Genomic DNA, 13,304 nt, shown 5'->3' with positions numbered 1-13,304 from the left:
TGGGGGAAAAGTTATTACAGAGACTTCTATTTAGTCCAACTGCTGAAGAATAAGCAGCTATTGCTGTCCACAGCTTAACCACAAATAGAAGGAAACAACCAGACTTCTATAGAAGCCATCCAGGCTCAGGGGATAGCACAGAAGAAAAGGAAGACTGTAAGAGCCGGAGGGAGGGAATATTGCCAAAGACGGGGTCTGCTGACATTGCCTGATGAAAGAGAGGGTGGGAAGGGTCATGTATCTGAATGCTTAGTCACCAGGGAGTGGCACTATTTAAAAGCATTAGGAGGTGTGGCCTTGTTGGAGGAAGTGTGTCACTGAGGGCGGGCTTTGAGGTTTCAGAAGCTCTTCCTGCTGCCTTCAAATCAAGATGTAGAACTCTCAGCTACCATGTCTACCTGCATGCCACCATGCTCCCGCCATGAGGATAATAGACTCCATCTCTGAACCTATAATCAAAAGAGATGCCATGGTCATGGTGTCATTTGACAGCAACAGAACATTGACTAAGACAATGAACATTGTAGGTGTGGTACCAGGGGAAATATGCCCATCACAAAATTACACATACTGAATAAATGATTCTTAGGCAAGGCGCCTCAAGTAATCAGATTTATAGAGATAGACAGTCCAGCTGTGGCGTCTAGGGCCTGGGCAGGGAAAGAGTGAGGTGAGAGCATTTGTTAAATACTGAAGTTTGATTTGGGAAAATGAAAAGCCTGTGGAGATGGATGATTGACAGTTGTATAACTGTGTGGTTGTGTTCAGTGTTACCAAATGATTTACTTTAAAAAATGATAATTATGTCCTAGATGTCAACTGATGGATGGACATAGGAAATAAGACCTATGTACACAGCAGTGAAAGAATGCAACCTTCTCATATAGCATAGATGAGCCTAGAGGACATTAAGCTGAGTGAGATAAGCCAGGAATAGAAATACAGTCACTTCATGCTCTCACTCACACATATAAACTAAAAAAGGCGATCACAGGAAAGCAGAATCCGGGAGGGGCAGGAGGGAGCCATGGAGAAAGGATAGTTAATGTGTACAATACAGAAATTCAGTTGGGTAGGAAAAAAATGTCCACTGTGCTGGAGCACACAAAGTGACCAAGTGGATATGATTTAATGGAATGTCTTCACTAGTAAAGAGCATTTCAAATTTCCCCAGCACACAGAATTGGTAGGTGTCTGAGGTGATAATACCCCAGCTACTTTGAAAAGATCATCATACACTATCTGTAGCCCGTGTATACCACCTTTAGCCTAAGATAGTTATGAATGTGACACAACACAAAATTATATGCTTATTTAAAAGGAGACTTTTTTTTGCAGTTGTTTCCTTTGTAACTTTATAATGTAGTGTTCAAGTAGAAGACATTGCATCACAGTGTCCAATGGTTGGACATGCCTAGGCATGTATTAAAGCACTGCCTCATGTCTCTTAAGTATGTGTCAATAAAAAGTAATTTTTCTATTCATGAGGCTCTTATCTCAGGTTGGCCTCAAACTCATCACTTCACCAAGAATAACCTTGAACTCCTGCTCCTCCTGCTTCCACTTTCCAAGTCCTGGATTACAGTTGTGCACCACCACACCTGGATGAAAAAGATAAACTCTTAGAAAGGAAGTAAAATTGAAACAAATGGGGTTGAAGAACAAAAGCAAATGATTTTGTCTGGAAGGAGATTCTGCTTAACACACATCAGGCACTGTCAAGAGCGGCCACTGTGTGCACAGCACTCAGGTGACTGCAGTAGACTTGGCCACCCATGCACAGCACTCAGGTAACTGCAGTAGGCTTGACCACCTATGCACAGCACTCAGGTGACCGCAGTAGGCTTGACCACCCATGCACAGCACTCAGGTGACTGCAGTAGGCTTGACCACCCATGCACAGCACTCAGGTGACCGCAGTAGGCTTGACCACCCATGCACAGCACTCAGATGACTGCAGTAGGCTTGACCACCCATGCATAGCACTCAAGCAACTGCAGTAGGATTGACCACCTATGCACAGCAAAACAAGTTGCAAATAGAGTGGAAAGGATTGGATGGTAAGTACCATGCATAGTTGCCTCAACTAATAAATAGAAAAGACATACTTGTAATCTGCAACTTCTCTCTTAAAACTGAACCTAGCTGGGCCTGGGGATGTAGCTCAGTTTGTAGAGTACTTGTCTAGCCTTGAGTTCAACCACTAACAGCACATAAAGCTGGGTAGAGGGGCACATGCTTTTGATCCTGGCACTCAGAAGGCAGAGGCAAGAGGATCAGACATTCAAAGTCACACTTAGTTATATAAGTGCATTTGAACCCATCCTGGACTACAGAGATTCTGGCTCAATAAAAAAACAAACAAACATAGCTTGCTTCCCTGAGAGAATATGGCATAGCTTTCAGAGAGGCAGATGACATGAACAGATGAAACTCAAAGCTTATAAGGCTCATTGGTCACTTGAAGGGGGATCCACAGTTCTTTGTTAAAGTGACCTACTGTCTGGCTTGGATAGGTTTCTGGGCTGATGGGCACTTCCATGCTTACATACACTGATGCTGGAAATAGCAGAATTCAATGACTAACTTTAATACCTAACTATAAATAACTACTATCTACAGAAGAGGTAGAGAGAAAAGCCAGGTAGATATAGACAGCCCTGACCTGGCCAATATTCTAGGGAATTACAGAGGTCTGTTCTGGAAGCAGCTACAGATGTGGATCCAAACCTCATAAATACCCAGTTGTGGCATCACATGCCCATGTATGTATTTAGATTGCTTGTGTGTTGAGTTGTGCATTTTTATACCACATAAATGTGCTTTTAATAAATATGAATGTCAAACTCAAACTTAACCTCATATCATTACACTAAAACACCCATGGTATTTCTGAAATTACATAGCTTTTAGTATTTGTTTTGTTGTTGTTATTTTATTTTTCGGAGCTGAGGACCGAACCCAGGGCCTTTCACTTGCTAGGGCAAGTGCTCTACCACTGAGCTAAATCCCCAACCCCAGCTTTTAGTAATTTACATGTATGCTTATAATACTGTACTCTTTATTTGAACATGAAATGATCCTCCTCAATTGCTTGTGTTTTGAATACCTGGTATCTGGCTGGTGGAGTTTCTGGGGAGGAGATAAAAACTCTGAGAGAGGTGGGACCTAGTGGGAGGAAGTGTGTCATTGAGGGAGTACTTTTGAAGGCTATTCATATTCCCTGATCCCTTCTTTAAAAAAAGAAAGGAAGGAAGGAAGGAAGGAAGGAAGGAAGGAAGGAAGGAAGAAAGGAAGAAAGAAAGAAACTTGTAATTATGTGTGGTTTTGTGTGGGGGTATGTGCATGCAAGTGCAAGTGCTAGTGGGGGCCAGAAGGGGGCACCAGAGCCCCTGGAGCAGGCAACTGTGAGAGGTGAGTGCTGAAAACTGAGCTAGGGTCTTCTGCAAGAGAAGACTATGGTTTTTAACTGCTGAGCAATCTCTCCAGCCTCTCCTCCTCTTTCTTGCTTTCTTTCCATCATGAGGTGAAGAGGTTGCTCTGCCTCTGCCACATGCTCCTGCTACCATGATCTTCCACCCAAGGCCATGGGCCAAGCAACCATGGATTGACTGAGCTTGCTGAAGCCAAAAACAAGTCTTTCCTCTGCTAAGTCATTCTCTTGAATGTTTTGTCACAGTGACAAAGGTAACTAATGTAGCCTTCTATCACCCGACACACATTAATCCATGGGATCGTTTCATATTTAAAACATAACCAAGACTATAATATCCTAGGAAAGCATTCATCAGTTACTAAAAGTATGTATGAATACATGCCATCAGCTTCCAGGGTCTGCCATCTGTCTGGTATTAAGACACATGCTGCTTGCTGCCTCCATTTTCTCATCTATAAAATGGAACCAACCACTGTGTCTACCTTATAGGGTTATGATGAAGGTGAAATAAGTGAGTATGCGCAAATGTCTTTAGAGCTGAGCCTTTCACATTGTAAGTGCTCAATAAATATAGCAATATGTGTTTGTGAACAGGTAAGAGTTTCTTCCTGAGAAGTGAGTATGTGGCTAGCTCCTGTGTCTGGTCTATCCTTTACCATCCTTATCACTATAAATCATTGATCTTTTTTAAAAAATTATTTTATTACTTTATGTGTATGGGTGTTTTGCCTGAATGCATATCTGTGTAGCATATGTATATGGTGCCTACAGAGGCTATAAAAGATCATCAGATTCCCTCAAACTGGAATTACAGATGGTTGGGAGCCACCATGTGAATGTTGGGAAACCAGACCCAGATCCTCTGGAAGAGCAGCCAGTATTCTTGACCACTGAGCCATCTCTCTAGCTCTAAGTCATTGGATATTTTAGTTTCAAAACCTGTGTCCAGGTTCTTTGTTAGAGTTCCTATCAATGCTTTGCCTGAGGTCAGAGACTTCAAACTGTGTGGGGGACGAACACAGCAAAACTTAACCTTGATCATGGTGTGCTCTGAAACATTCACCTGGGTTTATATCTAAGAAAACCTATCCCTATAGCACATAGTCCATGTGTGCCAAGAGTCAGCACTCACAGAGCCTGCCTGGAGCACAGTGAGTGTCCAGCATGTCACATGAGATCACCAGGGTGTGACCTGGGAGCTGGATATGTGGCTGAATCAAACCAGATGGTGCACTTTCCTTCAGGACCACTGCAGCATGTGGTCCAACTCTGCAGGGAGAAAGCAGCGTGGGACTTATTTTAATTACACTTGGCTCCCATCTCCTCTAACTCCAGACATTTTTCAGAATGGGGAAATGAGCCCAGAGTCCAGAGATACTGCTGATATGATTCAGGGCTCCTCAGGAGGAAAGAAACAGGAAGCAGAGGGCTGGCTGCTGTGCAGTGAGGTCATTCCTTTGGCATGATGTCCTGGTCCTGGAGAAAGACAAGAGACAGAAGTTATTTGGCTGCTTGGCTAACTCTCAAGTCTTCACTGAGGGCCAGGAAAGGGTGAAGCGTCGGTATGGATCCACTGTTGCCAAGGACGCGAGGAGAAATGAAAGACGGAACAAAACCCTTCATTTTAAATGCCAGTGGAAAAATACTCAGGACAAATACCAAGACGCACAATGTGCTTTTATTAAGGCAGCTTTTAAAATGAGTTGGAAATCACCCTCCTAATGGCTATAAAGGTCCTCCTGACTGGAGGACACTTGAGAATTTGGCTTTGTGGACACAAACACTCCTGGACTGTCTTGGTTTTGTCCCTGCCCTCGGGTAGGAGCTCCTGTGCCTGGACTGGCCTCAAGCTCCTGGTCCTTGGCTTCCATCTCATAGGTACTAGAGTTAAAGGTGAGCACCCCCTTACTCAGTCTTTCAGACTGCTTCTTAGTGAGTGGGAGGGCAAAGTATGCTTGGATAGGGAAGAGGGTGATGGGGAAGCAGGAGGCTGATGTTGGGAAAAAGGATGACAGAGAAGAAGGAGGTTGATGTTGGGAAAGATGATGATGGAGAAGAAGTAGGCTGACTTTGAGGCTCTGCTCCATGACCCAGAGGCGGGTATTTTTGTTTTGCTTGATTTGCTTTTTGTTTGTTTTTATTTAGACAGTCTTGCTGTGTAACCCAACCGGATCTGAACTTAGTATCTTCCTGCCTCAGTTTACCAAGTACTGGGATCACATGCATACACCACCACAACCAACTTTGGTGGGGATGTTTTCTTGATGACAAGATACTCATGTCTTACCCAAAGTCATTCAAGAATGGAAAGTCAGAATAGAAAGCCAGAGGCCAGGGGACTACACACTATGCACATAACTGATGTCACCCAACAGCATCAGCACCACAGGCCTGAGGCAGGGACCGTGACAGTGCTTATTAACTCTCAGCTCGAGCTGAGGTCCGAACTCAACAGCAGCATGTCAACCAGCTGCTGCTGGTTTTTATGAAGCCTGTTCTATTGGAACACATCGTTTGTGCTACAAGAGCAGAGTTGAGAAGTTGAGACCTCTGAGTCCAGAGGTCAAAATGTGTTTGTTTTCTGTCTTTACAAAAAAAAAAAAGCCGGGCGGTGGTGGCGCATGCCTTTAATCCCAGCCTTTAATCCCAGCACTCGGAGGCAGAGGCAGGCACAAAGCTACACAGAGAAACCCTGTCTCGAAAAACAAAACAAAAAAAACCCCAAAAAACAAAGTTTCCTGTCCCCTGGTTGAAAGCCAGCAATGTGCTGGAGGAAGCTGTGTTATCCCTCCCCATTCACAGGGCCTTCAGTGCACCCATAATGCAACCACCTTTCTGCCTCCTCCCCTGGCTGTGCTTGAGGACTGATGGGTGAAAGTCAAGTTGAATAATGCAGGAGGCACTGCCTCTGTCCTTGGCTTCCTGACAGGTCTCACAGCTGGGCTGTATTTTAAAAGTCCTCCAGCACTGTGCTGGGCCAGGGCTAGTTCTTCCCTGATCCAACAGCTCTGTCACTGTGCAAGGTGAGGCTAGCTCATTACTGCATGCCTTCTTAACCACAGTTTGGGTGCTTTATGAATGCGATTTTAATTACCACACGTTATGTTTTCTGGATTGCTAAGCCATTGGGCACCTCAGCCTCACCTGTGACTGATACAGATCACCCAGAACTGCAGCCCAACTGGGCAAGACCACACATGAGGGTTCCTGAGCAGCTTGGCCCCACTTCAAGCCAATATACTTCTGACATTTATTCCACATTTATTGAGTGTGAAGAATCAGATTTGATCGTGGGAAAATGTACACATACCTTTTTTTCCAGCCTGCCTTGAATACAGCATAGCGTTTAAACATACTATGTTTGGAGTTGATTGTCTCATACAACTTTTCCAGGATCTGTGACTAGGCTACTGTTAATCCAAACGATAAGAATAAGACCACTACTACAATTTCAGCCAAATTTGAAGCAAGCTTGATTTTTATTTTATTTTATTTCTTACTTTTTTAATTGGGGTGCCGCCAAGAGCTGGCCAGCGACTGCCTCCTAAGTCAGGTTAAAGAAAGCAGCCTGAATCCATCTCTTTGGGCCCCTTTCGAGAGGTAAAGTCTTGAGTAGTTTTACAGAAGGGAGACAATGGGGACAATATGGAAATACAAAAAAATCTTAAAAAACGAAACATCATGTGGTCACCCACCAAGTGACTAGGGAGGGTTTAGAGATGGTAAGGTATTCTTAAAAACAAATCAAGGTCACAGGTTGGGGAAGGTCAGGTTCCAGGAAACAGAGAGCAGCTCAATTCTCACATAATGGTTTCTGCCTTCAAAATGGAGTCGGGTAAGTTCCTCGATGCAAATGAAAATCTACACACACAAAGAATTTAAGTAACTAGTGAAGTGTGAATCAAAGGCATGAGCCTCCCAAGTACTGGGATTAAAGGCATGCACCTCCACCGCCTGGCTCTATAATTAACTAGTGGCTAGCTCTACCCTCTGATCTCCAGGAAAGCTTTATTTGTCAGAATACAAACAAAATATCATACAACAAATCAGTGCTTATTCAAAATAGACAGCAAAACTATTTTTTCTTGGCTTTCACCACCTCCAAAATGTTTCCTACATTTTTGGAGTCCTCGGTATCTCTGATATTTTCTTTTGCAATTCTTCAGACACAACAGCTTGGATCTAAATGGAACACTTGAAAGTCTGTACAAAAGGAGTCATCAGCCCTGAGAGCCTCATCTACTGTACACTCACTGGCCACAAGGTCTCTGCAGCGGGTGGGATCCCAGTTTGGTGTGGGAGATTTCCATGTTCCTCTCTTGTGAAAGGTGAGCATTTTCAGGGAGAGAGACAGGATGAAAAGAGGCAGAGAGCAGCATGTAATGGCATACAGGTAAAGCCATAAGCCATGTGGCAAAGTATAGCTTTATAGAAATAGGTTAATTTAAGATGTAAGAGCTAGCTATTGAGAAGCCTGAGCCATTAGGCCATATAATTTGAAAATGTTATCAGCCTCTATGTGTTTATTTGGGACCAAGTGGCTGAAGAACACGAGGTGGGAGAGATTCATCCTGACTACAGAGCCGGGCGAGACACAGGAAAACTTCTAGCTACAAACTACTAGTTAGCAATCTATTGGGAGGCAACAAACAGGTGCTCAGTTAACACCTGTAAGTGAGTGAATTTGCTGAAAGCTTACTAAAGGCTACATTGTCTCTCTGCCACTCACTTTATTTAACCGTCATAACATCCATGAGTGAAGTACTGTTATATATCTTCAGAGGGTAAGAAAATGAAAAGTTCTGAGGTTAACCAACTCATTCACATATAGAAAAAACTTGGAGTTCAACCAGGCCAATTTGATCCAAAGACCTTAGGCCACAGAGCCATGGAGTTGGTGCCATTAGGGAGCCAACCCTGGCGTTCTGACCATTAAAATATTCACAAACTATTAATTGCTATAGAGAACAGGTTTAAGGCTGTTTACAGGGCGGTGGGAGTGTCATTTCCAACTGCAGATGAAGACCTGACAGCAGTCTTAGCATGGTCATGACAATGAGGGGTGACTTTGTGTGACCATGTATGGGCAGGTGTCTGCCAGCAGAGGTGAGCACAGGCTGGTACTACATACATTTGTTCACAGGAAACTCTTTATTACTCTCAGTCTGATAGTAAGATGCTGGTTTTCACTGGCCAATGTTTCTGTGGGCAGAGAGTGAGCTTTACACATGGTGGCAAGTGTGTCTGAATATGTTTGTGCTGTATGCCACAGAACACATGTACATATCATGAGAGGATACACACTGGCCTCAGGACAGCAGCCAGTGCTGACCAGCTCAATGCAGTGCAACTTAGAGCAGAATCAGTACCCTGACAGAATCCTAGGGTGGGCTGGATGCTGGTTGAAGATGAAGTCTTAGATCCCGTGTCCAGGGCATGGCAGACCAGGACCATCTGCTTGCTTGTGAGTTCCTCTGGCAGTTCTAAGAACCAAAGTCAGAGGGATGGGGAGAAGACAGACCTGGGGCTCACTTTTCACTTTTCAGGTCTTCTGGTCACTGGGAGCGTGCCCTTAAAGGGGATATAGCACCTGAGCCCTTTCTTCCTCTTTCTCAATTCTTGGCCATGATGTAAATGGCTTTGTTTCTCTGTGTGCTACCTGCCATGACCTGCTGCCTCACCCAAGACCCCAAACACCGGGCCAGCCCACCATAGTCTGCCACCTGAAATATAGACTTTTCTCTTTAGACTGGTCATCTCAGGTGTTTGTTGCAATGGTAGAAAGGTGCTTAACTCAGTCTCTCACTCACACTGTCCCTGCCACCCAGCAGACATCAGCCACAGTGTCCTCTCTTGCCCTGGACCTCCACAAAACGAAAACAAAACCCCAAACACCCAGACTAGTGTCCATAACTCCCTAGTGCTGAAATTGTTTGTTCTGCCTCTATTGCATATTTCATGAACAGTAGAACAAAGCCAAGCCTGTACAGGGATTATTTACGAAGTTGTTTTAATATGAACAAATAAAGAAACACACTAGATTTGTTGATATGATGTGATTCCACATACCCTGCTACAGAAAAAAAGGTTTAAAAAATATTTGTTTCAAATAAAAGTCTTTCACTTCAAACAACAAAGTGTTTTCTGAGCATATTAAATTCTAAAAATATTTAGATTTTTATGGTAAGGATCTTTAAAAATGAAGCCACTTGGTCCTGGCCTTACAGTAGGGACAGAAGGAAATGATACTGATATTGAACCATTTTAGATGGTACAAGGGTCTCTCAAGAAGGAACATCTGCCAAACTGGGGTTTTTATCTGGAAAGCATAAATTCCAGTTCTCAAAGCTCTCAAGCTCCCCTAAGGTCATTTGATCCAAGTTCTGCATATGAATAATAGCTCCATTTACTGACCCCCTAGCCAGAACTGTGTGCCTCCAACAAAGGTAGGTGGAAGGTTTTATTTATACGTGAAGAGGTGAGGTAGAGAGAGGCCCTGTACTGTTGAGAGACCTGGAAGAGTGTCACTCTTCTATGCCTGGACCCCTGCGCTCCTCTGCAGGGGGTGCTTGGTCACTACAGCCTCTCCCTTCCCCTGTAGATGTCTAGATGGTTCCAACTGCTCTCAATGATGTCAATAGAGAGTCTTAATTGGGGTCAAGAGCAGGAGTTACCAAGGAAACATGTAGTATCACCATAGGGTGCACCCAGGGGAATGGCACCAAGTCATCAGCATTCTGTGATGCTCCACAGGCAGTTCTAATAGTCAGCCCAGCTGAGGCTGAGCAAGCTGGACCAGTGGTCAGATGGTCTCTCTTCAGACATCCCTACTCCAGGTGATGAGTCTGGGCACTCAGCATGGGCTTGCCTGGGCATCCATTAGAAGGGCAGAATCTCAGCTGGCCTAGGACGTTCAGTCAGAATCTGTGTTTCAAGATTTGCTTACATACTACTATTGCACATTTTAGAGTCCTGACAAGTGGCAAACCTGAGACTCACACTTTTGTGAGAAATGAGAGCCCCAAGCTTTTAGATCTCTATCTGTGTGTACACTTTGACCTCTTTGGGAAAAATTGGGAAATTGAGGTAACAATGCAGGTGAAAACTGCTTCCAAGCGTGCCCCAAAGTCTACAGCATCCCAAGAGCCAGGAAAGGAGGAGAGTAAATGAAATCACACATGGCTGTGTCACTTGTCCCACACTCTAGAATAGATCACTGGGACAGGAGACAATTTTCTGTTTTCTTCCTTTCTTTCTTTCTTTCTTTCTTTCTTTCTTTCTTTCTTCCTTCCTTCCTTCCTTCCTTCCTTCCTTCCTCCCCTCCCTCCCTCCCTCCCTCCCTCCCTCTCTCTCCCTTCCTTCCTTCCTTCCTTCCTCCCTCCCTCCCTCCCTCCCTCCCTCCCTCCCTCCCTCTCTCTCTCTCTCTCTCTCTCTCTTTCTTTCTTTCTTTCTTTCTTTCCTTCCTCTCTCTCTCTCCCTCCCTCCCTCTCTTCCTCCCTCCCTCCGTCCCTCCCTTCCTTTCTTCCTTCCTTCCTTCCTTCCTTCCTTCCTTCCTTCCTTCCTCCCTCCCTCCCTCCCTCCCTCCCTCCGTCCCTCCCTTCCTTCCTTCATTTTTTTTTTTTTTTTTTTTGCCTTACTGGCCTCAAATTTGAAAATCCCTTGCTTCTGTCTCCAGACTGCTGATATTACAGGCCTCTGTGTACCACCATATCCAGATTCTTCTATCTTAATGATCTATTACCAGGTAACAAGGCATTCTGCAACATAATAGCTTAAAATAATCTCTCCTTTGCTCCAAATCCTGTGATTCAGTGATGGACAGAGAACAGTTGGATATCTTCTGATGTCCTTGCCTGAGGTCATTGCTGCAGCTGCAGCCACCTGGTGAGTCCACGAGGCCAGGATATCCTACAATGGCCTCAGTTACACTTCTGGCAATCAGCCACAGGGCTGGCCAGAGTGATTTGGTTCCCTGCGAGGCCCCAAGAGCTTGGGTTTTTATATGGTGGTGGTAGTACGAGGACTGTATACTGTGAAACCTCTCACAGCCTTATTCAGAAACTGTAGTCACTTCTAGCATATTCTAGTCATTAAAACAATGAGCTACAGATACAGCCCATCAGTAGATGGATCGCTTGTCTGTCATGTGTAAGGCCATGAGTGGTGGTAGTAAATATATCTCTAGCTGAGAAAGGGTGCAAAGTATTTGTGGTCTTTTCAATCTGTGTGTTTCATCTGTTGCCCTCAGTGATCTCCATCATTCTTCCCCATGCAAACACGCACCCATCCTGGGCCCCCTTGAGTTCTATGCCCAGGTGCAGAACCCTTCATTCCATGCTCTGGGGTAGGTGTAGACAGAGGTGGAGCTTCTGGAAACATGCAGGCTTTCTTCATCCAGACACTTGTGAACCGAAATGACAAGTTTTCTGCCCCCCCCCCTCCAATGTATAATGGGGAAACAAACATTCATGTTAGAGACCCGGGAGTGATTGATGGCAGTTGCCAGCAAACAGTAATTCTGACTTCCAGCTGGCATGGAGGTGCAGCATGACCCTTGGTGAGGTCATTTCTGCACATACACCCCAAGAGCAAATCTCTAGCATACCTTCTGAGAGATCTTCCTTGTCCACAGGAGAGGTCTGCTGGAACTTAGAGTCTTTCCCAGTCTGCTGTGTGCTCATGGGCAGTCTAGCACCTGGGTGTCTCTTTACAATGTGACCTGCCATGGCCCCTTGTAGTCTAAGCTGCTGCTGGGACTGGGACTCTGAGAGACAGAGTTGGCTCCATGCTCCAAAAGTCACAGTATACATTTGATCATTTGATTTGAGATGGACAGGCACCTCTGTGTTTAGTTAAGTTTTACCATCTGACACTCTGTGTGTGTGTGTGTGTGTGTGTGTGTGTGTGTGTGTGTGTGTGTGTTGTTTGCTTTTGAAGACAGGGTTTCTTTGTGTATCCTTGGCTGTCCTGGAACTAGCTCTGTAGACCAGGCTGGCCTTGAACTCACAGAGATCCACTTCTGGGATTAAAAGCATGTGCTACCATGCCCAGATACCCTCTGACTCTTTAAGTCCTGAATTGTCTATGTTCTTCTTACAAACCTATTTTGTCTTCATTCACTTCACATGCAGCATCTTATCACATGCTGCTAAGGCCAGGACCTCAGTAGTCTACACAGAGATGTTCTTAACCATCTTGGTCATTAAATACTTGCTGTTGTTTCTGACCTATCTCAGGTGACATTTTCTCCAGTTTCTCTTTCCCACCTGACTTGTGTTATCCCCTTGCCAACCTTAGAGTCTCCTCACTGGAGTTCTAACCTTCCCAAGTGCCCTGTTTCCCAGTCTTTCTGCTGTTGTAAAGAGCTCTCTCACTCTTCCAGACTCTGACTTCCCAAGGATGATGTCATATATGTACAGATTTCTCTCGTGTCCTCTCCTTACTTCTGGAAACAATTTCTCTCTCATATATTATTGCTACATAAGCCAAATTTTATCCATATATTATTATATATTTATACCACATTTTTTCATAGGCCATCTATTCTTCACTTGCTGAAGATTTTATTCAGTTTGAGTTCAGCTAGTCAGTCTATCTGAGTCACTCTGGTGTAATCTGGTGTCACCCCCATGGCTGATAATTAGCTGTCAGTCTATCCATCGGGAGGACAGTTCAGGCTTCTCACACTGTTCCAAAAGAGCACCAATGTTAGTCATGAGGGCTTCTGAAGTTCCACCTGGGAGCTGTGCAGTATCACTGCTGTTATATTCCATTACTGAATCATGTCAGAAGCGCTGGAAATGGAGAAAGAATTTTTGGTCATTTTTATCCCATCATAATTAGGAAGTAGAGTTATTTTTTAATAAAT

The sequence above is a fragment of the Onychomys torridus genome, chromosome 5 (assembly GCF_903995425.1).
Source record: "Onychomys torridus chromosome 5, mOncTor1.1, whole genome shotgun sequence".
Classification (NCBI taxonomy): Eukaryota; Metazoa; Chordata; class Mammalia; order Rodentia; family Cricetidae; genus Onychomys; species Onychomys torridus.
This window is presented reverse-complemented; position numbering follows the sequence as displayed.